The sequence below is a fragment of the Schistocerca cancellata genome, chromosome 7 (genome assembly GCF_023864275.1).
Source record: "Schistocerca cancellata isolate TAMUIC-IGC-003103 chromosome 7, iqSchCanc2.1, whole genome shotgun sequence".
NCBI lineage: Eukaryota > Metazoa > Arthropoda > Insecta > Orthoptera > Acrididae > Schistocerca > Schistocerca cancellata.
Window position 1 is genome coordinate 438,728,051 of NC_064632.1, and position 25,428 is coordinate 438,753,478.

General features: G+C 41.5%; 9 non-coding genes across 9 annotated transcripts; all 9 read left to right on the forward strand.

The window, feature by feature from the left end:
- The first annotated feature begins 1,144 nt into the window (after nucleotides 1-1,144).
- Nucleotides 1,145-1,251, forward strand: LOC126093433 (U6 spliceosomal RNA). The gene has a single exon (XR_007521590.1). It is a non-coding gene; the product is annotated as a U6 spliceosomal RNA (small nuclear RNA).
- A 2,768-nt stretch (nucleotides 1,252-4,019) lies between these two features.
- On the forward strand, nucleotides 4,020-4,126 carry LOC126093434 (U6 spliceosomal RNA). The gene has a single exon (XR_007521591.1). It is a non-coding gene; the product is annotated as a U6 spliceosomal RNA (small nuclear RNA).
- A 2,768-nt stretch (nucleotides 4,127-6,894) lies between these two features.
- Nucleotides 6,895-7,001, forward strand: LOC126093435 (U6 spliceosomal RNA). The gene has a single exon (XR_007521592.1). It is a non-coding gene; the product is annotated as a U6 spliceosomal RNA (small nuclear RNA).
- A 2,772-nt stretch (nucleotides 7,002-9,773) lies between these two features.
- Nucleotides 9,774-9,880, forward strand: LOC126093436 (U6 spliceosomal RNA). The gene has a single exon (XR_007521593.1). It is a non-coding gene; the product is annotated as a U6 spliceosomal RNA (small nuclear RNA).
- Nucleotides 9,881-12,652: 2,772 nt separating this feature from the next.
- On the forward strand, nucleotides 12,653-12,759 carry LOC126093437 (U6 spliceosomal RNA). Its single transcript, XR_007521594.1, has one exon. It is a non-coding gene; the product is annotated as a U6 spliceosomal RNA (small nuclear RNA).
- Nucleotides 12,760-15,531: 2,772 nt separating this feature from the next.
- On the forward strand, nucleotides 15,532-15,638 carry LOC126093438 (U6 spliceosomal RNA). The gene has a single exon (XR_007521595.1). It is a non-coding gene; the product is annotated as a U6 spliceosomal RNA (small nuclear RNA).
- A 2,772-nt stretch (nucleotides 15,639-18,410) lies between these two features.
- Nucleotides 18,411-18,517, forward strand: LOC126093439 (U6 spliceosomal RNA). Its single transcript, XR_007521596.1, has one exon. It is a non-coding gene; the product is annotated as a U6 spliceosomal RNA (small nuclear RNA).
- A 2,758-nt stretch (nucleotides 18,518-21,275) lies between these two features.
- LOC126093496 (U6 spliceosomal RNA) lies at nucleotides 21,276-21,378 on the forward strand. Its single transcript, XR_007521645.1, has one exon. It is a non-coding gene; the product is annotated as a U6 spliceosomal RNA (small nuclear RNA).
- Nucleotides 21,379-24,148: 2,770 nt separating this feature from the next.
- LOC126093440 (U6 spliceosomal RNA) lies at nucleotides 24,149-24,255 on the forward strand. Its single transcript, XR_007521597.1, has one exon. It is a non-coding gene; the product is annotated as a U6 spliceosomal RNA (small nuclear RNA).
- The last annotated feature ends 1,173 nt before the right edge of the window (nucleotides 24,256-25,428 follow it).

Sequence of the window (25,428 nt, forward strand, 5' to 3'; positions counted from 1 at the left end):
ATAGACAACAACATCACAAACCAGTTTGTCTCACATGACACCAATAGCTACTCAGTTGTTAACTGCTTTCAGATACTAAATCTATCACTCTTTGTTTTGCACTAGCAATTCTTCCTGCAATAACAACATTCACCAAACTGGATTACATCTGATTGACATTTCCCAGGAACATAACTATAGCTACTAACACAATGCTAACCTGGTTTCTCCTACCACAAGTCCCCTCAATATTTTAGGCTCATTCACACATCTCCATCACAGTGTTTCACTGTTGTCAAGTAGACCTGCCCTGTGTAAACTTGGATCAACACAAATATATCACCTGGTATTGTACTGAAAACGGAACTATGTCCATCATTCCTCACACAACTCGCATTCACCCATCCATGCCCTAGTAATGACCTACACTGCTGTGTTTCAAAGTGTGCAATATGAATGCTGTTTTTAATGGTTCGTGAGGCTACTGTGTCTCTTCTTGCAGTCACAATTGTCATCTGGCGCCATTGGATGAATAGGACCATGCTTGGTGTCTGTGGAGTTACTCAATAATTTACATGGTCACAGACTGTGTCTTCTTGTGGTGTACTTGATGTGTGAGTTAAAAGTTGCCTTACATATGCGACTCTGTCATTAAATCGATTAGTATCATAAGAAAGTACCACTGCAAGAGTAATGAAATTTGTGTTAGCAGTGAAGACAGTTTCGCAAAAATATTCTCTTGTTTTGAGAGTCTTGAAGACCTGCTACCAGCTCCAATCAGAGTCATTTATCCCACACATTAGAGAAGTGTGTTTCATAGGTATGCCTGTAAGACACTAAATTCGGGATGTAAGAACATGGCGTCAATAGGTGCCAACACGTCTTGCTGCCGCCTAGCGGCAGCTGTGTGAAGCTGCTGCTGCTCTGGGTGGATGCTGCGAGAGCAAGCGACTCTACGATCTAAGTTTTACATCCAATACTGCCAAATAATACAGTTGACAGAGCTGCCACTTACTAATAACGACACCTCGCAGTAATTAATTGACAGATTAGCACTCGGCAGGCCTTGTGTTCCTCGCCAGAGCTGCGTAAAGCTACGTCCAAGCCGAACCATGTTTGACGCGACGCCATAACTATATATACAATTTCAGAGGGCTCCTCGAATGTACTCGCTTCGGCGGTACATATACTAAAATTGGAACGATACAGAGAAGATTAGCATGGCCCCTGCGCAAGGATGACACGCAAAATCGTGAAGCGTTCCACATTTTTTTCGCAATCTCACTCTCTCATGTCTCACATCAGCTGCTAATACCCTCAGCCACCTACACAAGTTTCGCTTCATATCTGCACCCACTTGTCACAAACTATGCTCTCCATTTACGCAGTTCTCCTCCACTCACTTTCATTCACAACAGAACATGATAAAACTGGCGATAAACCTATCCCTTACATCACCAATGCACATCTAAAACGTCACTCTAATAACAAGTCAGCAAGCACACCAAAACCACAACTACACTGACACAAGTACATGTCACTAGCACCCCTTCAGCTCATTGGCAAACCTGACACAAATCACAGCCAGTCTAAGCCTAAGATTAAGACTAAGCCTAGCACAGGCAAAAGCCTCTTCTCTTCCTCAGTATCACACTCAGCTGTCACAACATCTCTTCCTACTGTCTCAATCATGTCATTTCATAACACACACCTACTGCCACACACAACATTTGGAAACCTTACATCAACTTTACACAAGATAGCTGCATGTTCCAAATCTTTCTCACTCACATAGTTTCACTCAGACTACTGCTTAAATACACTCTAGCGCTCTAACATTAGCTTGCATTACCTAATATTTATTTTTCTCTAACGCCTACAAAGCTTCTGGTGCCTGTATGCCACTATCACATACTGTCTGCACACAGACCCACAACATTTATCTCTATTCATCTTCATGGCTGTAGCTGATGCCATAATTGTTTCAGCAGCATAAATAAACATGTGAAGGAAGATGTCTCTTTAATCATTAAGTGTGCAAGCTACCCCTTTACAGGAAGTTCATTTAACATTATGTTTCAAGTAACTTTCCTAGTGGCCTTGCTATCCAGCTGCAGCCCTCATAATACAGACTGCAGGTGACACCTCATCAGATTCTTAACTGAAGCACATCTGCCTGTGAAATAAGACACTGCCTGTCACCTAAAAACCAACTATTACAGCAAATCTGTGGTGAATCAGCATGTCATGTACAAATTTCGATGGTGTGACCCACAAAGTATTTTCCCACATGTCTGGCAATCAGCCACTACATATAGTTACCTAAATTAATTTCAAAAGTGTCAGCCAATGAATACCACAACATTGAAGTGTTTAGAAAGCAGACCAGTATGCTAATATTAACATATAACACTGTATGTTAATATTAGCATACTGGTCTGCTTTCTAAAGACTTCAGTGTTGTGGTATTCATTAACTAACACCTTTGAAATTAATTTAGGTAACTATATGTAGTGGCTGATTGCCAGACATGTGGGAAAATACTTTGTGGGTCACACCAGTGAAATTTGTACATGACATGCTGCTTCACCACAGATTTGCTGTAATAGTTGGTTTTTAGGTGAAGGGCAGTGGCTCATTACACAGGCAGATATGCTTCAGTTAAGAATCTGGTGAGGTGTCACCTGCAGTGACAGCACTTTGAATCCCATCAATGTCATACAAGTCGATGCTGTTCATAATTGCAGCTGATGCACCTCTCATCCTGTGTCTAGGAGAAAGATTGGACAATCTCTGCATGCAATATTCATTATGTCACATACACAGAAGCTCTACCACATAAGCAGATACAGAGCCAGTCTAGACACAAAACACTAGCAAGCTTCAAGATTTTGGAATAGACAACAACATCACAAACCAGTTTGTCTCACATGACACCAATAGCTACTCAGTTGTTAACTGCTTTCAGATACTAAATCTATCACTCTTTGTTTTGCACTAGCAATTCTTCCTGCAATAACAACATTCACCAAACTGGATTACATCTGATTGACATTTGCCAGGAACATAACTATAGCTACTAACACAATGCTAACCTGGTTTCTCCTACCACAAGTCCCCTCAATATTTTAGGCTCATTCACACATCTCCATCACAGTGTTTCACTGTTGTCAAGTAGACCTGCCCTGTGTAAACTTGGATCAACACAAATATATCACCTGGTATTGTACTGAAAACGGAACTATGTCCATCATTCCTCACACAACTCGCATTCACCCATCCATGCCCTAGTAATGACCTACACTGCTGTGTTTCAAAGTGTGCAATATGAATGCTGTTTTTAATGGTTCGTGAGGCTACTGTGTCTCTTCTTGCAGTCACAATTGTCTTCTGGCGCCATTGGATGAATAGGACCATGCTTGGTGTCTGTGGAGTTACTCAATAATTTACATGGTCACAGACTGTGTCTTCTTGTGGTGTACTTGATGTGTGAGTTAAAAGTTGCCTTACATATGCGACTCTGTCATTAAATCGATTAGTATCATAAGAAAGTACCACTGCAAGAGTAATGAAATTTGTGTTAGCAGTGAAGACAGTTTCGCAAAAATATTCTCTTGTTTTGAGAGTCTTGAAGACCTGCTACCAGCTCCAATCAGAGTCATTTATCCCACACATTAGAGAAGTGTGTTTCATAGGTATGCCTGTAAGACACTAAATTCGGGATGTAAGAACATGGCGTCAATAGGTGCCAACACGTCTTGCTGCCGCCTAGCGGCAGCTGTGTGAAGCTGCTGCTGCTCTGGGTGGATGCTGCGAGAGCAAGCGACTCTACGATCTAAGTTTTACATCCAATACTGCCAAATAATACAGTTGACAGAGCTGCCACTTACTAATAACGATACCTCGCAGTAATTAATTGACAGATTAGCACTCGGCAGGCCTTGTGTTCCTCGCCAGAGCTGCGTAAAGCTACGTCCAAGCCGAACCATATTTGACGCGACGCCATAACTATATATACAATTTCAGAGGGCTCCTCGAATGTACTCGCTTCGGCGGTACATATACTAAAATTGGAACGATACAGAGAAGATTAGCATGGCCCCTGCGCAAGGATGACACGCAAAATCGTGAAGCGTTCCACATTTTTTTCGCAATCTCACTCTCTCATGTCTCACATCAGCTGCTAATACCCTCAGCCACCTACACAAGTTTCGCTTCATATCTGCACCCACTTGTCACAAACTATGCTCTCCATTTACGCAGTTCTCCTCCACTCTCTTTCATTCACAACAGAACATGATAAAACTGGCGATAAACCTATCCCTTACATCACCAATGCACATCTAAAACGTCACTCTAATAACAAGTCAGCAAGCACACCAAAACCACAACTACACTGACACAAGTACATGTCACTAGCACCCCTTCAGCTCATTGGCAAACCTGACACAAATCACAGCCAGTCTAAGCCTAAGATTAAGACTAAGCCTAGCACAGGCAAAAGCCTCTTCTCTTCCTCAGTATCACACTCAGCTGTCACAACATCTCTTCCTACTGTCTCAATCATGTCATTTCATAACACACACCTACTGCCACACACAACATTTGGAAACCTTACATCAACTTTACACAAGATAGCTGCATGTTCCAAATCTTTCTCACTCACATAGTTTCACTCAGACTACTGCTTAAATACACTCTAGCGCTCTAACATTAGCTTGCATTACCTAATATTTATTTTTCTCTAACGCCTACAAAGCTTCTGGTGCCTGTATGCCACTATCACATACTGTCTGCACACAGACCCACAACATTTATCTCTATTCATCTTCATGGCTGTAGCTGATGCCATAATTGTTTCAGCAGCATAAATAAACATGTGAAGGAAGATGTCTCTTTAATCATTAAGTGTGCAAGCTACCCCTTTACAGGAAGTTCATTTAACATTATGTTTCAAGTAACTTTCCTAGTGGCCTTGCTATCCAGCTGCAGCCCTCATAATACAGACTGCAGGTGACACCTCATCAGATTCTTAACTGAAGCACATCTGCCTGTGAAATAAGACACTGCCTGTCACCTAAAAACCAACTATTACAGCAAATCTGTGGTGAATCAGCATGTCATGTACAAATTTCGATGGTGTGACCCACAAAGTATTTTCCCACATGTCTGGCAATCAGCCACTACATATAGTTACCTAAATTAATTTCAAAAGTGTCAGCCAATGAATACCACAACATTGAAGTGTTTAGAAAGCAGACCAGTATGCTAATATTAACATATAACACTGTATGTTAATATTAGCATACTGGTCTGCTTTCTAAAGACTTCAGTGTTGTGGTATTCATTAACTAACACCTTTGAAATTAATTTAGGTAACTATATGTAGTGGCTGATTGCCAGACATGTGGGAAAATACTTTGTGGGTCACACCAGTGAAATTTGTACATGACATGCTGCTTCACCACAGATTTGCTGTAATAGTTGGTTTGTAGGTGAAGGGCAGTGGCTCATTACACAGGCAGATATGCTTCAGTTAAGAATCTGGTGAGGTGTCACCTGCAGTGACAGCACTTTGAATCCCATCAATGTCATACAAGTCGATGCTGTTCATAATTGCAGCTGATGCACCTCTCATCCTGTGTCTAGGAGAAAGATTGGACAATATCTGCATGCAATATTCATTATGTCACATACACAGAAGCTCTACCACATAAGCAGATACAGAGCCAGTCTAGACACAAAACACTAGCAAGCTTCAAGATTTTGGAATAGACAACAACATCACAAACCAGTTTGTCTCACATGACACCAATAGCTACTCAGTTGTTAACTGCTTTCAGATACTAAATCTATCACTCTTTGTTTTGCACTAGCAATTCTTCCTGCAATAACAACATTCACCAAACTGGATTACATCTGATTGACATTTCCCAGGAACATAACTATAGCTACTAACACAATGCTAACCTGGTTTCTCCTACCACAAGTCCCCTCAATATTTTAGGCTCATTCACACATCTCCATCACAGTGTTTCACTGTTGTCAAGTAGACCTGCCCTGTGTAAACTTGGATCAACACAAATATATCACCTGGTATTGTACTGAAAACGGAACTATGTCCATCATTCCTCACACAACTCGCATTCACCCATCCATGCCCTAGTAATGACCTACACTGCTGTGTTTCAAAGTGTGCAATATGAATGCTGTTTTTAATGGTTCGTGAGGCTACTGTGTCTCTTGTTGCAGTCACAATTGTCTTCTGGCGCCATTGGATGAATAGGACCATGCTTGGTGTCTGTGGAGTTACTCAATAATTTACATGGTCACAGACTGTGTCTTCTTGTGGTGTACTTGATGTGTGAGTTAAAAGTTGCCTTACATATGCGACTCTGTCATTAAATCGATTAGTATCATAAGAAAGTACCACTGCAAGAGTAATGAAATTTGTGTTAGCAGTGAAGACAGTTTCGCAAAAATATTCACTTGTTTTGAGAGTCTTGAAGACCTGCTACCAGCTCCAATCAGAGTCATTTATCCCACACATTAGAGAAGTGTGTTTCATAGGTATGCCTGTAAGACACTAAATTCGGGATGTAAGAACATGGCGTCAATAGGTGCCAACACGTCTTGCTGCCGCCTAGCGGCAGCTGTGTGAAGCTGCTGCTGCTCTGGGTGGATGCTGCGAGAGCAAGCGACTCTACGATCTAAGTTTTACATCCAATACTGCCAAATAATACAGTTGACAGAGCTGCCACTTACTAATAACGACACCTCGCAGTAATTAATTGACAGATTAGCACTCGGCAGGCCTTGTGTTCCTCGCCAGAGCTGCGTAAAGCTACGTCCAAGCCGAACCATGTTTGACGCGACGCCATAACTACATATACAATTTCTGAGGGCTCCTCGAATGTACTCGCTTCGGCGGTACATATACTAAAATTGGAACGATACAGAGAAGATTAGCATGGCCCCTGCGCAAGGATGACACGCAAAATCGTGAAGCGTTCCACATTTTTTTCGCAATCTCACTCTCTCATGTCTCACATCAGCTGCTAATACCCTCAGCCACCTACACAAGTTTCGCTTCATATCTGCACCCACTTGTCACAAACTATGCTCTCCATTTACGCAGTTCTCCTCCATTCTCTTTCATTCACAACAGAACATGATAAAACTGGCGATAAACCTATCCCTTACATCACCAATGCACATCTAAAACGTCACTCTAATAACAAGTCAGCAAGCACACCAAAACCACAACTACACTGACACAAGTACATGTCACTAGCACCCCTTCAGCTCATTGGCAAACCTGACACAAATCACAGCCAGTCTAAGCCTAAGATTAAGACTAAGCCTAGCACAGGCAAAAGCCTCTTCTCTTCCTCAGTATCACACTCAGCTGTCACAACATCTCTTCCTACTGTCTCAATCATGTCATTTCATAACACACACCTACTGCCACACACAACATTTGGAAACCTTACATCAACTTTACACAAGATAGCTGCATGTTCCAAATCTTTCTCACTCACATAGTTTCACTCAGACTACTGCTTAAATACACTCTAGCGCTCTAACATTAGCTTGCATTACCTAATATTTATTTTTCTCTAACGCCTACAAAGCTTCTGGTGCCTGTATGCCACTATCACATACTGTCTGCACACAGACCCACAACATTTATCTCTATTCATCTTCATGGCTGTAGCTGATGCCATAATTGTTTCAGCAGCATAAATAAACATGTGAAGGAAGATGTCTCTTTAATCATTAAGTGTGCAAGCTACCCCTTTACAGGAAGTTCATTTAACATTATGTTTCAAGTAACTTTCCTAGTGGCCTTGCTATCCAGCTGCAGCCCTCATAATACTGACTGCAGGTGACACCTCATCAGATTCTTAACTGAAGCACATCTGCCTGTGAAATAAGACACTGCCAGTCACCTAAAAACCAACTATTACAGCAAATCTGTGGTGAATCAGCATGTCATGAACAAATTTCGATGGTGTGACCCACAAAGTATTTTCCCACATGTCTGGCAATCAGCCACTACATATAGTTACCTAAATTAATTTCAAAAGTGTCAGCCAATGAATACCACAACATTGAAGTGTTTAGAAAGCAGACCAGTATGCTAATATTAACATATAACACTGTATGTTAATATTAGCATACTGGTCTGCTTTCTAAAGACTTCAGTGTTGTGGTATTCATTAACTAACACCTTTGAAATTAATTTAGGTAACTATATGTAGTGGCTGATTGCCAGACATGTGGGAAAATACTTTGTGGGTCACACCAGTGAAATTTGTACATGACATGCTGCTTCACCACAGATTTGCTGTAATAGTTGGTTTGTAGGTGAAGGGCAGTGGCTCATTACACAGGCAGATATGCTTCAGTTAAGAATCTGGTGAGGTGTCACCTGCAGTGACAGCACTTTGAATCCCATCAATGTCATACAAGTCGATGCTGTTCATAATTGCAGCTGATGCACCTCTCATCCTGTGTCTAGGAGAAAGAGTAGACAATCTCTGCATGCAATATTCATTATGTCACATACACAGAAGCTCTACCACATAAGCAGATACAGAGCCAGTCTAGACACAAAACACTAGCAAGCTTCAAGATTTTGGAATAGACAACAACATCACAAACCAGTTTGTCTCACATGACACCAATAGCTACTCAGTTGTTAACTGCTTTCAGATACTAAATCTATCACTCTTTGTTTTGCACTAGCAATTCTTCCTGCAATAACAACATTCACCAAGCTGGATTACATCTGATTGACATTTGCCAGGAACATAACTATAGCTACTAACACAATGCTAACCTGGTTTCTCCTACCACAAGTCCCCTCAATATTTTAGGCTCATTCACACATCTCCATCACAGTGTTTCACTGTTGTCAAGTAGACCTGCCCTGTGTAAACTTGGATCAACACAAATATATCACCTGGTATTGTACTGAAAACGGAACTATGTCCATCATTCCTCACACAACTCGCATTCACCCATCCATGCCCTAGTAATGACCTACACTGCTGTGTTTCAAAGTGTGCAATATGAATGCTGTTTTTAATTGTTCGTGAGGCTACTGTGTCTCTTCTTGCAGTCAGTCACAATTGTCTTCTGGCGCCATTGGATGAATAGGACCATGCTTGGTGTCTGTGGAGTTACTCAATAATTTACATGGTCACAGACTGTGTCTTCTTGTGGTGTACTTGATGTGTGAGTTAAAAGTTGCCTTACATATGCGACTCTGTCATCAAATCGATTAGTATCATAAGAAAGTACCACTGCAAGAGTAATGAAATTTGTGTTAGCAGTGAAGACAGTTTCGCAAAAATATTCACTTGTTTTGAGAGTCTTGAAGACCTGCTACCTGCTCCAATCAGAGTCATTTATCCCACACATTAGAGAAGTGTGTTTCATAGGTATGCCTGTAAGAAACTAAATTCGGGATGTAAGAACATGGCGTCAATAGGTGCCAACACGTCTTGCTGCCGCCTAGCGGCAGCTGTGTGAAGCTGCTGATGCTCTGGGTGGATGCTGCGAGAGCAAGCGACTCTACGATCTAAGTTTTACATCCAATACTGCCAAATAATACAGTTGACAGAGCTGCCACTTACTAATAACGACACCTCGCAGTAATTAATTGACAGATTAGCACTCGGCAGGCCTTGTGTTCCTCGCCAGAGCTGCGTAAAGCTACGTCCTAGCCGAACCATGTTTGACGCGACGCCATAACTACATATACAATTTCTGAGGGCTCCTCGAATGTACTCGCTTCGGCGGTACATATACTAAAATTGGAACGATACAGAGAAGATTAGCATGGCCCCTGCGCAAGGATGACACGCAAAATCGTGAAGCGTTCCACATTTTTTTCGCAATCTCACTCTCTCATGTCTCACATCAGCTGCTAATACCCTCAGCCACCTACACAAGTTTCGCTTCATATCTGCACCCACTTGTCACAAACTATGCTCTCCATTTACGCAGTTCTCCTCCACTCTCTTTCATTCACAACAGAACATGATAAAACTGGCGATAAACCTATCCCTTACATCACCAATGCACATCTAAAACGTCACTCTAATAACAAGTCAGCAAGCACACCAAAACCACAACTACACTGACACAAGTACATGTCACTAGCACCCCTTCAGCTCATTGGCAAACCTGACACAAATCACAGCCAGTCTAAGCCTAAGATTAAGACTAAGCCTAGCACAGGCAAAAGCCTCTTCTCTTCCTCAGTATCACACTCAGCTGTCACAACATCTCTTCCTACTGTCTCAATCATGTCATTTCATAACACACACCTACTGCCACACACAACATTTGGAAACCTTACATCAACTTTACACAAGATAGCTGCATGTTCCAAATCTTTCTCACTCACATAGTTTCACTCAGACTACTGCTTAAATACACTCTAGCGCTCTAACATTAGCTTGCATTACCTAATATTTATTTTTCTCTAACGCCTACAAAGCTTCTGGTGCCTGTATGCCACTATCACATACTGTCTGCACACAGACCCACAACATTTATCTCTATTCATCTTCATGGCTGTAGCTGATGCCATAATTGTTTCAGCAGCATAAATAAACATGTGAAGGAAGATGTCTCTTTAATCATTAAGTGTGCAAGCTACCCCTTTACAGGAAGTTCATTTAACATTATGTTTCAAGTAACTTTCCTAGTGGCCTTGCTATCCAGCTGCAGCCCTCATAATACAGACTGCAGGTGACACCTCATCAGATTCTTAACTGAAGCACATCTGCCTGTGAAATAAGACACTGCCAGTCACCTAAAAACCAACTATTACAGCAAATCTGTGGTGAATCAGCATGTCATGAACAAATTTCGATGGTGTGACCCACAAAGTATTTTCCCACATGTCTGGCAATCAGCCACTACATATAGTTACCTAAATTAATTTCAAAAGTGTCAGCCAATGAATACCACAACATTGAAGTGTTTAGAAAGCAGACCAGTATGCTAATATTAACATATAACACTGTATGTTAATATTAGCATACTGGTCTGCTTTCTAAAGACTTCAGTGTTGTGGTATTCATTAACTAACACCTTTGAAATTAATTTAGGTAACTATATGTAGTGGCTGATTGCCAGACATGTGGGAAAATACTTTGTGGGTCACACCAGTGAAATTTGTACATGACATGCTGCTTCACCACAGATTTGCTGTAATAGTTGGTTTGTAGGTGAAGGGCAGTGGCTCATTACACAGGCAGATATGCTTCAGTTAAGAATCTGGTGAGGTGTCACCTGCAGTGACAGCACTTTGAATCCCATCAATGTCATACAAGTCGATGCTGTTCATAATTGCAGCTGATGCACCTCTCATCCTGTGTCTAGGAGAAAGAGTGGACAATCTCTGCATGCAATATTCATTATGTCACATACACAGAAGCTCTACCACATAAGCAGATACAGAGCCAGTCTAGACACAAAACACTAGCAAGCTTCAAGATTTTGGAATAGACAACAACATCACAAACCAGTTTGTCTCACATGACACCAATAGCTACTCAGTTGTTAACTGCTTTCAGATACTAAATCTATCACTCTTTGTTTTGCACTAGCAATTCTTCCTGCAATAACAACATTCACCAAGCTGGATTACATCTGATTGACATTTGCCAGGAACATAACTATAGCTACTAACACAATGCTAACCTGGTTTCTCCTACCACAAGTCCCCTCAATATTTTAGGCTCATTCACACATCTCCATCACAGTGTTTCACTGTTGTCAAGTAGACCTGCCCTGTGTAAACTTGGATCAACACAAATATATCACCTGGTATTGTACTGAAAACGGAACTATGTCCATCATTCCTCACACAACTCGCATTCACCCATCCATGCCCTAGTAATGACCTACACTGCTGTGTTTCAAAGTGTGCAATATGAATGCTGTTTTTAATTGTTCGTGAGGCTACTGTGTCTCTTCTTGCAGTCAGTCACAATTGTCTTCTGGCGCCATTGGATGAATAGGACCATGCTTGGTGTCTGTGGAGTTACTCAATAATTTACATGGTCACAGACTGTGTCTTCTTGTGGTGTACTTGATGTGTGAGTTAAAAGTTGCCTTACATATGCGACTCTGTCATCAAATCGATTAGTATCATAAGAAAGTACCACTGCAAGAGTAATGAAATTTGTGTTAGCAGTGAAGACAGTTTCGCAAAAATATTCACTTGTTTTGAGAGTCTTGAAGACCTGCTACCTGCTCCAATCAGAGTCATTTATCCCACACATTAGAGAAGTGTGTTTCATAGGTATGCCTGTAAGAAACTAAATTCGGGATGTAAGAACATGGCGTCAATAGGTGCCAACACGTCTTGCTGCCGCCTAGCGGCAGCTGTGTGAAGCTGCTGATGCTCTGGGTGGATGCTGCGAGAGCAAGCGACTCTACGATCTAAGTTTTACATCCAATACTGCCAAATAATACAGTTGACAGAGCTGCCACTTACTAATAACGACACCTCGCAGTAATTAATTGACAGATTAGCACTCGGCAGGCCTTGTGTTCCTCGCCAGAGCTGCGTAAAGCTACGTCCAAGCCGAACCATATTTGACGCGACGCCATAACTACATATACAATTTCAGAGGGCTCCTCGAATGTACTCGCTTCGGCGGTACATATACTAAAATTGGAACGATACAGAGAAGATTAGCATGGCCCCTGCGCAAGGATGACACGCAAAATCGTGAAGCGTTCCACATTTTTTTCGCAATCTCACTCTCTCATGTCTCACATCAGCTGCTAATACCCTCAGCCACCTACACAAGTTTCGCTTCATATCTGCACCCACTTGTCACAAACTATGCTCTCCATTTACGCAGTTCTCCTCCACTCTCTTTCATTCACAACAGAACATGATAAAACTGGCGATAAACCTATCCCTTACATCACCAATGCACATCTAAAACGTCACTCTAATAACAAGTCAGCAAGCACACCAAAACCACAACTACACTGACACAAGTACATGTCACTAGCACCCCTTCAGCTCATTGGCAAACCTGACACAAATCACAGCCAGTCTAAGCCTAAGATTAAGACTAAGCCTAGCACAGGCAAAAGCCTCTTCTCTTCCTCAGTATCACACTCAGCTGTCACAACATCTCTTCCTACTGTCTCAATCATGTCATTTCATAACACACACCTACTGCCACACACAACATTTGGAAACCTTACATCAACTTTACACAAGATAGCTGCATGTTCCAAATCTTTCTCACTCACATAGTTTCACTCAGACTACTGCTTAAATACACTCTAGCGCTCTAACATTAGCTTGCATTACCTAATATTTATTTTTCTCTAACGCCTACAAAGCTTCTGGTGCCTGTATGCCACTATCACATACTGTCTGCACACAGACCCACAACATTTATCTCTATTCATCTTCATGGCTGTAGCTGATGCCATAATTGTTTCAGCAGCATAAATAAACATGTGAAGGAAGATGTCTCTTTAATCATTAAGTGTGCAAGCTACCCCTTTACAGGAAGTTCATTTAACATTATGTTTCAAGTAACTTTCCTAGTGGCCTTGCTATCCAGCTGCAGCCCTCATAATACAGACTGCAGGTGACACCTCATCAGATTCTTAACTGAAGCACATCTGCCTGTGAAATAAGACACTGCCAGTCACCTAAAAACCAACTATTACAGCAAATCTGTGGTGAATCAGCATGTCATGAACAAATTTCGATGGTGTGACCCACAAAGTATTTTCCCACATGTCTGGCAATCAGCCACTACATATAGTTACCTAAATTAATTTCAAAAGTGTCAGCCAATGAATACCACAACATTGAAGTGTTTAGAAAGCAGACCAGTATGCTAATATTAACATATAACACTGTATGTTAATATTAGCATACTGGTCTGCTTTCTAAAGACTTCAGTGTTGTGGTATTCATTAACTAACACCTTTGAAATTAATTTAGGTAACTATATGTAGTGGCTGATTGCCAGACATGTGGGAAAATACTTTGTGGGTCACACCAGTGAAATTTGTACATGACATGCTGCTTCACCACAGATTTGCTGTAATAGTTGGTTTGTAGGTGAAGGGCAGTGGCTCATTACACAGGCAGATATGCTTCAGTTAAGAATCTGGTGAGGTGTCACCTGCAGTGACAGCACTTTGAATCCCATCAATGTCATACAAGTCGATGCTGTTCATAATTGCAGCTGATGCACCTCTCATCCTGTGTCTAGGAGAAAGAGTAGACAATCTCTGCATGCAATATTCATTATGTCACATACACAGAAGCTCTACCACATAAGCAGATACAGAGCCAGTCTAGACACAAAACACTAGCAAGCTTCAAGATTTTGGAATAGACAACAACATCACAAACCAGTTTGTCTCACATGACACCAATAGCTACTCAGTTGTTAACTGCTTTCAGATACTAAATCTATCACTCTTTGTTTTGCACTAGCAATTCTTCCTGCAATAACAACATTCACCAAGCTGGATTACATCTGATTGACATTTCCCAGGAACATAACTATAGCTACTAACACAATGCTAACCTGGTTTCTCCTACCACAAGTCCCCTCAATATTTTAGGCTCATTCACACATCTCCATCACAGTGTTTCACTGTTGTCAAGTAGACCTGCCCTGTGTAAACTTGGATCAACACAAATATATCACCTGGTATTGTACTGAAAACGGAACTATGTCCATCATTCCTCACACAACTCGCATTCACCCATCCATGCCCTAGTAATGACCTACACTGCTGTGTTTCAAAGTGTGCAATATGAATGCTGTTTTTAATTGTTCGTGAGGCTACTGTGTCTCTTCTTGCAGTCAGTCACAATTGTCTTCTGGCGCCATTGGATGAATAGGACCATGCTTGGTGTCTGTGGAGTTACTCAATAATTTACATGGTCACAGACTGTGTCTTCTTGTGGTGTACTTGATGTGTGAGTTAAAAGTTGCCTTACATATGCGACTCTGTCATCAAATCGATTAGTATCATAAGAAAGTACCACTGCAAGAGTAATGAAATTTGTGTTAGCAGTGAAGACAGTTTCGCAAAAATATTCACTTGTTTTGAGAGTCTTGAAGACCTGCTACCTGCTCCAATCAGAGTCATTTATCCCACACATTAGAGAAGTGTGTTTCATAGGTATGCCTGTAAGACACTAAATTCGGGATGTAAGAACATGGCGTCAATAGGTGCCAACACGTCTTGCTGCCGCCTAGCGGCAGCTGTGTGAAGCTGCTGATGCTCTGGGTGGATGCTGCGAGAGCAAGCGACTCTACGATCTAAGTTTTACATCCAATACTGCCAAATAATACAGTTGACAGAGCTGCCACTTACTAATAACGACACCTCGCAGTAATTAATTGACAGATTAGCACTCGGCAGGCCTTGTGTTCCTCGCCAGAGCTGCGTAAAGCTACGTCCTAGCCGAACCATGTTTGACGCGACGCCATAACTACATATACAATTTCTGAGGGCTCCTCGAATGTACTCGCTTCGGCGGTACATATACTAAAATTGGAACGATACAGAGAAGATTAGCATGGCCCCTGCGCAAGGATGACACGCAAAATCGTGAAGCGTTCCACATTTTTTTCGCAATCTCACTCTCTCATGTCTCACATCAGCTGCTAATACCCTCAGCCACCTACACAAGTTTCGCTTCATATCTGCACCCACTTGTCACAAACTATGCTCTCCATTTACGCAGTTCTCCTCCACTCTCTTTCATTCACAACAGAACATGATAAAACTGGCGATAAACCTATCCCTTACATCACCAATGCACATCTAAAACGTCACTCTAATAACAAGTCAGCAAGCACACCAAAACCACAACTACACTGACACAAGTACATGTCACTAGCACCCCTTCAGCTCATTGGCAAACCTGACACAAATCACAGCCAGTCTAAGCCTAAGATTAAGACTAAGCCTAGCACAGGCAAAAGCCTCTTCTCTTCCTCAGTATCACACTCAGCTGTCACAACATCTCTTCCTACTGTCTCAATCATGTCATTTCATAACACACACCTACTGCCACACACAACATTTGGAAACCTTACATCAACTTTACACAAGATAGCTGCATGTTCCAAATCTTTCTCACTCACATAGTTTCACTCAGACTACTGCTTAAATACACTCTAGCGCTCTAACATTAGCTTGCATTACCTAATATTTATTTTTCTCTAACGCCTACAAAGCTTCTGGTGCCTGTATGCCACTATCACATACTGTCTGCACACAGACCCACAACATTTATCTCTATTCATCTTCATGGCTGTAGCTGATGCCATAATTGTTTCAGCAGCATAAATAAACATGTGAAGGAAGATGTCTCTTTAATCATTAAGTGTGCAAGCTACCCCTTTACAGGAAGTTCATTTAACATTATGTTTCAAGTAACTTTCCTAGTGGCCTTGCTATCCAGCTGCAGCCCTCATAATACAGACTGCAGGTGACACCTCATCAGATTCTTAACTGAAGCACATCTGCCTGTGAAATAAGACACTGCCAGTCACCTAAAAACCAACTATTACAGCAAATCTGTGGTGAATCAGCATGTCATGAACAAATTTCGATGGTGTGACCCACAAAGTATTTTCCCACATGTCTGGCAATCAGCCACTACATATAGTTACCTAAATTAATTTCAAAAGTGTCAGCCAATGAATACCACAACATTGAAGTGTTTAGAAAGCAGACCAGTATGCTAATATTAACATATAACACTGTATGTTAATATTAGCATACTGGTCTGCTTTCTAAAGACTTCAGTGTTGTGGTATTCATTAACTAACACCTTTGAAATTAATTTAGGTAACTATATGTAGTGGCTGATTGCCAGACATGTGGGAAAATACTTTGTGGGTCACACCAGTGAAATTTGTACATGACATGCTGCTTCACCACAGATTTGCTGTAATAGTTGGTTTGTAGGTGAAGGGCAGTGGCTCATTACACAGGCAGATATGCTTCAGTTAAGAATCTGGTGAGGTGTCACCTGCAGTGACAGCACTTTGAATCCCATCAATGTCATACAAGTCGATGCTGTTCATAATTGCAGCTGATGCACCTCTCATCCTGTGTCTAGGAGAAAGAGTAGACAATCTCTGCATGCAATATTCATTATGTCACATACACAGAAGCTCTACCACATAAGCAGATACAGAGCCAGTCTAGACACAAAACACTAGCAAGCTTCAAGATTTTGGAATAGACAACAACATCACAAACCAGTTTGTCTCACATGACACCAATAGCTACTCAGTTGTTAACTGCTTTCAGATACTAAATCTATCACTCTTTGTTTTGCACTAGCAATTCTTCCTGCAATAACAACATTCACCAAGCTGGATTACATCTGATTGACATTTCCCAGGAACATAACTATAGCTACTAACACAATGCTAACCTGGTTTCTCCTACCACAAGTCCCCTCAATATTTTAGGCTCATTCACACATCTCCATCACAGTGTTTCACTGTTGTCAAGTAGACCTGCCCTGTGTAAACTTGGATCAACACAAATATATCACCTGGTATTGTACTGAAAACGGAACTATGTCCATCATTCCTCACACAACTCGCATTCACCCATCCATGCCCTAGTAATGACCTACACTGCTGTGTTTCAAAGTGTGCAATATGAATGCTGTTTTTAATTGTTCGTGAGGCTACTGTGTCTCTTCTTGCAGTCAGTCACAATTGTCTTCTGGCGCCATTGGATGAATAGGACCATGCTTGGTGTCTGTGGAGTTACTCAATAATTTACATGGTCACAGACTGTGTCTTCTTGTGGTGTACTTGATGTGTGAGTTAAAAGTTGCCTTACATATGCGACTCTGTCATCAAATCGATTAGTATCATAAGAAAGTACCACTGCAAGAGTAATGAAATTTGTGTTAGCAGTGAAGACAGTTTCGCAAAAATATTCACTTGTTTTGAGAGTCTTGAAGACCTGCTACCTGCTCCAATCAGAGTCATTTATCCCACACATTAGAGAAGTGTGTTTCATAGGTATGCCTGTAAGACACTAAATTCGGGATGTAAGAACATGGCGTCAATAGGTGCCAACACGTCTTGCTGCCGCCTAGCGGCAGCTGTGTGAAGCTGCTGATGCTCTGGGTGGATGCTGCGAGAGCAAGCGACTCTACGATCTAAGTTTTACATCCAATACTGCCAAATAATACAGTTGACAGAGCTGCCACTTACTAATAACGACACCTCGCAGTAATTAATTGACAGATTAGCACTCGGCAGGCCTTGTGTTCCTCGCCAGAGGTGCGTAAAGCTACGTCCAAGCCGAACCATGTTTGACGCGTCGCCATAACCATATATACAATTTCAGAGGGCTCCTCAAATGTACTCGCTTCGGCGGTACATATACTAAAATTGGAACGATACAGAGAAGATTAGCATGGCCCCTGCGCAAGGATGACACGCAAAATCGTGAAGCGTTCCACATTTTTTTCGCAATCTCACTCACTCATGTCTCACATCAGCTGCTAATACCCTCAGCCACCTACACAAGTTTCGCTTCATATCTGCACCCACTTGTCACAAACTATGCTCTCCATTTACGCAGTTCTCCTCCACTCTCTTTCATTCACAACAGAACATGATAAAACTGGCGATAAACCTATCCCTTACATCACCAATGCACATCTAAAACGTCACTCTTAATAACAAGTCAGCAAGCACACCAAAACCACAACTACACTGACACAAGTACATGTCAATAGCACCCCTTCAGCTCATTGGCAAACCTGACACAAATCACAGCCAGTCTAAGCCTAAGATTAAGACTAAGCCTAGCACAGGCAAAAGCCTCTTCTCTTCCTCAGTATCACACTCAGCTGTCACAACATCTCTTCCTACTGTCTCAATCATGTCATTTCATAACACACACCTACTGCCACACACAACATTTGGAAACCTTACATCAACTTTACACAAGATAGCTGCATGTTCCAAATCTTTCTCACTCACATAGTTTCACTCAGACTACTGCTTAAATACACTCTAGCGCTCTAACATTAGCTTGCATTACCTAATATTTATTTTTCTCTAACGCCTACAAAGCTTCTGGTGCCTGTATGCCACTATCACATACTGTCTGCACACAGACCCACAACATTTATCTCTATTCATCTTCATGGCTGTAGCTGATGCCATAATTGTTTCAGCAGCATAAATAAACATGTGAAGGAAGATGTCTCTTTAATCATTAAGTGTGCAAGCTACCCCTTTACAGGAAGTTCATTTAACATTATGTTTCAAGTAACTTTCCTAGTGGCCTTGCTATCCAGCTGCAGCCCTCATAATACAGACTGCAGGTGACACCTCATCAGATTCTTAACTGAAGCACATCTGCCTGTGAAATAAGACACTGCCCGTCACCTAAAAACCAACTATTACAGCAAATCTGTGGTGAATCAGCATGTCATGTACAAATTTCGATGGTGTGACCCACAAAGTATTTTCCCACATGTCTGGCAATCAGCCACTACATATAGTTACCTAAATTAATTTCAAAAGTGTCAGCCAATGAATACCACAACATTGAAGTATTTAGAAAGCAGACCAGTATGCTAATATTAACATATAACACTGTATGTTAATATTAGCATACTGGTCTGCTTTCTAAACACTTCAGTGTTGTGGTATTCATTAACTGACACCTTTGAAATTAATTTAGGTAACTATATGTAGTGGCTGATTGCCAGACATGTGGGAAAATACTTTGTGGGTCACACCAGTGAAATTTGTACATGACATGCTGCTTCACCGCAGATTTGCTGTAATAGTTGGTTTTTAGGTGAAGGGCAGTGGCTCATTACACAGGCAGATATGCTTCAGTTAAGAATCTGGTGAGGTGTCACCTGCAGTGACAGCACTTTGAATCCCATCAATGTCATACAAGTCGATGCTGTTCATAATTGCAGCTGATGCACCTCTCATCCTGTGTCTAGGAGAAAGATTGGACAATCTCTGCATGCAATATTCATTATGTCACATACACAGAAGCTCTACCACATAAGCAGATACAGAGCCAGTCTAGACACAAAACACTAGCAAGCTTCAAGATTTTGGAATAGACAACAACATCACAAACCAGTTTGTCTCACATGACACCAATAGCTACTCAGTTGTTAACTGCTTTCAGATACTAAATCTATCACTCTTTGTTTTGCACTAGCAATTCTTCCTGCAATAACAACATTCACCAAACTGGATTACATCTGATTGACATTTCCCAGGAACATAACTATAGCTACTAACACAATGCTAACCTGGTTTCTCCTACCACAAGTCCCCTCAATATTTTAGGCTCATTCACACATCTCCATCACAGTGTTTCACTGTTGTCAAGTAGACCTGCCCTGTGTAAACTTGGATCAACACAAATATATCACCTGGTATTGTACTGAAAACCGAACTATGTCCATCATTCCTCACACAACTCGCATTCACCCATCCATGCCCTAGTAATGACCTACACTGCTGTGTTTCAAAGTGTGCAATATGAATGCTGTTTTTAATGGTTCGTGAGGCTACTGTGTCTCTTGTTGCAGTCACAATTGTCTTCTGGCGCCATTGGATGAATAGGACCATGCTTGGTGTCTGTGGAGTTACTCAATAATTTACATGGTCACAGACTGTGTCTTCTTGTGGTGCACTTGATGTGTGAGTTAAAAGTTGCCTTACATATGCGACTCTGTCATTAAATCGATTAGTATCATAAGAAAGTACCACTGCAAGAGTAATGAAATTTGTGTTAGCAGTGAAGACAGTTTCGCAAAAATATTCACTTGTTTTGAGAGTCTTGAAGACCTGCTACCAGCTCCAATCAGAGTCATTTATCCCACACATTAGAGAAGTGTGTTTCATAGGTATGCATGTAAGACACTAAATTCGGGATGTAAGAACATGGCGTCAATAGGTGCCAACACGTCTTGCTGCCGCCTAGCGGCAGCTGTGTGAAGCTGCTGATGCTCTGGGTGGATGCTGCGAGAGCAAGCGACTCTACGATCTAAGTTTTACATCCAATACTGCCAAATAATACAGTTGACAGAGCTGCCACTTACTAATAACGACACCTCGCAGTAATTAATTGACAGATTAGCACTCGGCAGGCCTTGTGTTCCTCGCCAGAGCTGCGTAAAGCTACGTCCTAGCCGAACCATGTTTGACGCGACGCCATAACGATATATACAATTTCAGAGGGCTCCTCGGCGGTACATATACTAAAATTGGAACGATACAGAGAAGATTAGCATGGCCCCTGCGCAAGGATGACACGCAAAATCGTGAAGCGTTCCACATTTTTTTTCGCAATCTCACTCTCTCATGTCTCACATCAGCTGCTAATACCCTCAGCCACCTACACAAGTTTCGCTTCATATCTGCACCCACTTGTCACAAACTATGCTCTCCATTTACGCAGTTCTCCTCCACTCTCTTTCATTCACAACAGAACATGATAAAACTGGCGATAAACCTATCCCTTACATCACCAATGCACATCTAAAACGTCACTCTTAATAACAAGTCAGCAAGCACACCAAAACCACAACTACACTGACACAAGTACATGTCACTAGCACCCCTTCAGCTCATTGGCAAACCTGACACAAATCACAGCCAGTCTAAGCCTAAGATTAAGACTAAGCCTAGCACAGGCAAAAGCCTCTTCTCTTCCTCAGTATCACACTCAGCTGTCACAACATCTCTTCCTACTGTCTCAATCATGTCATTTCATAACACACACCTACTGCCACACACAACATTTGGAAACCTTACATCAACTTTACACAAGATAGCTGCATGTTCCAAATCTTTCTCACTCACATAGTTTCACTCAGACTACTGCTTAAATACACTCTAGCGCCCTAACATTAGCTTGCATTACCTAATATTTATTTTTCTCTAACGCCTACAAAGCTTCTGGGGCCTGTATGCCACTATCACATACTGTCTGCACACAGACCCACAACATTTATCTCTATTCATCTTCATGGCTGTAGCTGATGCCATAATTGTTTCAGCAGCATAAATAAACATGTGAAGGAAGATGTCACTTTAATCATTAAGTGTGCAATCTACCCCTTTACAGGAAGTTCATTTAACATTATGTTTCAAGTAACTTTCCTAGTGGCCTTGCTATCCAGCTGCAGCCCTCATAATACAGACTGCAGGTGACACCTCATCAGATTCTTAACTGAAGCACATCTGCCTGTGAAATAAGACACTGCCCGTCACCTAAAAACCAACTATTACAGCAAATCTGTGGTGAATCAGCATGTCATGTACAAATTTCGATGGTGTGACCCACAAAGTATTTTCCCACATGTCTGGCAATCAGCCACTACATATAGTTACCTAAATTAATTTCAAAAGTGTCAGCCAATGAATACCACAACATTGAAGTGTTTAGAAAGCAGACCAGTATGCTAATATTAACATATAACACTGTATGTTAATATTAGCATACTGGTCTGCTTTCTAAACACTTCAGTGTTGTGGTATTCATTAACTGACACCTTTGAAATTAATTTAGGTAACTATATGTAGTGGCTGATTGCCAGACATGTGAGAAAATACTTTGTGGGTCACACCAGTGAAATTTGTACATGACATGCTGCTTCACCACAGATTTGCTGTAATAGTTGGTTTTTAGGTGAAGGGCAGTGGCTCATTACACAGGCAGATATGCTTCAGTTAAGAATCTGGTGAGGTGTCACCTGCAGTGACAGCACTTTGAATCCCATCAATGTCATACAAGTCGATGCTGTTCATAATTGCAGCTGATGCACCTCTCATCCTGTGTCTAGGAGAAAGATTGGACAATCTCTGCATGCAATATTCATTATGTCACATACACAGAAGCTCTACCACATAAGCAGATACAGAGCCAGTCTAGACACAAAACACTAGCAAGCTTCAAGATTTTGGAATAGACAACAACATCACAAACCAGTTTGTCTCACATGACACCAATAGCTACTCAGTTGTTAACTGCTTTCAGATACTAAATCTATCACTCTTTGTTTTGCACTAGCAATTCTTCCTGCAATAACAACATTCACCAAACTGGATTACATCTGATTGACATTTCCCAGGAACATAACTATAGCTACTAACACAATGCTAACCTGGTTTCTCCTACCACAAGTCCCCTCAATATTTTAGGCTCATTCACACATCTCCATCACAGTGTTTCACTGTTGTCAAGTAGACCTGCCCTGTGTAAACTTGGATCAACACAAATATATCACCTGGTATTGTACTGAAAACGGAACTATGTCCATCATTCCTCACACAACTCGCATTCACCCATCCATGCCCTAGTAATGACCTACACTGCTGTGTTTCAAAGTGTGCAATATGAATGCTGTTTTTAATGGTTCGTGAGGCTACTGTGTCTCTTCTTGCAGTCACAATTGTCTTCTGGCGCCATTGGATGAATAGGAGCATGCTTGGTGTCTGTGGAGTTACTCAATAATTTACATGGTCACAGACTGTGTCTTCTTGTGGTGTACTTGATGTGTGAGTTAAAAGTTGCCTTACATATGCGACTCTGTCATTAAATCGATTAGTATCATAAGAAAGTACCACTGCAAGAGTAATGAAATTTGTGTTAGCAGTGAAGACAGTTTCGCAAAAATATTCACTTGTTTTGAGAGTCTTGAAGACCTGCTACCAGCTCCAATCAGAGTCATTTATCCCACACATTAGAGAAGTGTGTTTCATAGGTATGCCTGTAAGACACTAAATTCGGGATGTAAGAACATGGCGTCAATAGGTGCCAACACGTCTTGCTGCCGCCTAGCGGCAGCTGTGTGAAGCTGCTGCTGCTCTGGGTGGATGCTGCGAGAGCAAGCGACTCTACGATCTAAGTTTTACATCCAATACTGCCAAATAATACAGTTGACAGAGCTGCCACTTACTAATAACGACACCTCGCAGTAATTAATTGACAGATTAGCACTCGGCAGGCCTTGTGTTCCTCGCCAGAGCTGCGTAAAGCTACGTCCAAGCCGAACCATGTTTGACGCGACGCCATAACTATATATACAATTTCAGAGGGCTCCTCGAATGTACTCGCTTCGGCGGTACATATACTAAAATTGGAACGATACAGAGAAGATTAGCATGGCCCCTGCGCAAGGATGACACGCAAAATCGTGAAGCGTTCCACATTTTTTTCGCAATCTCACTCTCTCATGTCTCACATCAGCTGCTAATACCCTCAGCCACCTACACAAGTTTCGCTTCATATCTGCACCCACTTGTCACAAACTATGCTCTCCATTTACGCAGTTCCCCTCCACTCTCTTTCATTCACAACAGAACATGATAAAACTGGCGATAAACCTATCCCTTACATCACCAATGCACATCTAAAACGTCACTCTAATAACAAGTCAGCAAGCACACCAAAACCACAACTACACTGACACAAGTACATGTCACTAGCACCCCTTCAGCTCATTGGCAAACCTGACACAAATCACAGCCAGTCTAAGCCTAAGATTAAGACTAAGCCTAGCACAGGCAAAAGCCTCTTCTCTTCCTCAGTATCACACTCAGCTGTCACAACATCTCTTCCTACTGTCTCAATCATGTCATTTCATAACACACACCTACTGCCACACACAACATTTGGAAACCTTACATCAACTTTACACAAGATAGCTGCATGTTCCAAATCTTTCTCACTCACATAGTTTCACTCAGACTACTGCTTAAATACACTCTAGCGCTCTAACATTAGCTTGCATTACCTAATATTTATTTTTCTCTAACGCCTACAAAGCTTCTGGTGCCTGTATGCCACTATCACATACTGTCTGCACACAGACCCACAACATTTATCTCTATTCATCTTCATGGCTGTAGCTGATGCCATAATTGTTTCAGCAGCATAAATAAACATGTGAAGGAAGATGTCTCTTTAATCATTAAGTGTGCAAGCTACCCCTTTACAGGAAGTTCATTTAACATTATGTTTCAAGTAACTTTCCTAGTGGCCTTGCTATCCAGCTGCAGCCCTCATAATACAGACTGCAGGTGACACCTCATCAGATTCTTAACTGAAGCACATCTGCCTGTGAAATAAGACACTGCCCGTCACCTAAAAACCAACTATTACAGCAAATCTGTGGTGAATCAGCATGTCATGTACAAATTTCGATGGTGTGACCCACAAAGTATTTTCCCACATGTCTGGCAATCAGCCACTACATATAGTTACCTAAATTAATTTCAAAAGTGTCAGCCAATGAATACCACAACATTGAAGTGTTTAGAAAGCAGACCAGTATGCTAATATTAACATATAACACTGTATGTTAATATTAGCATACTGGTCTGCTTT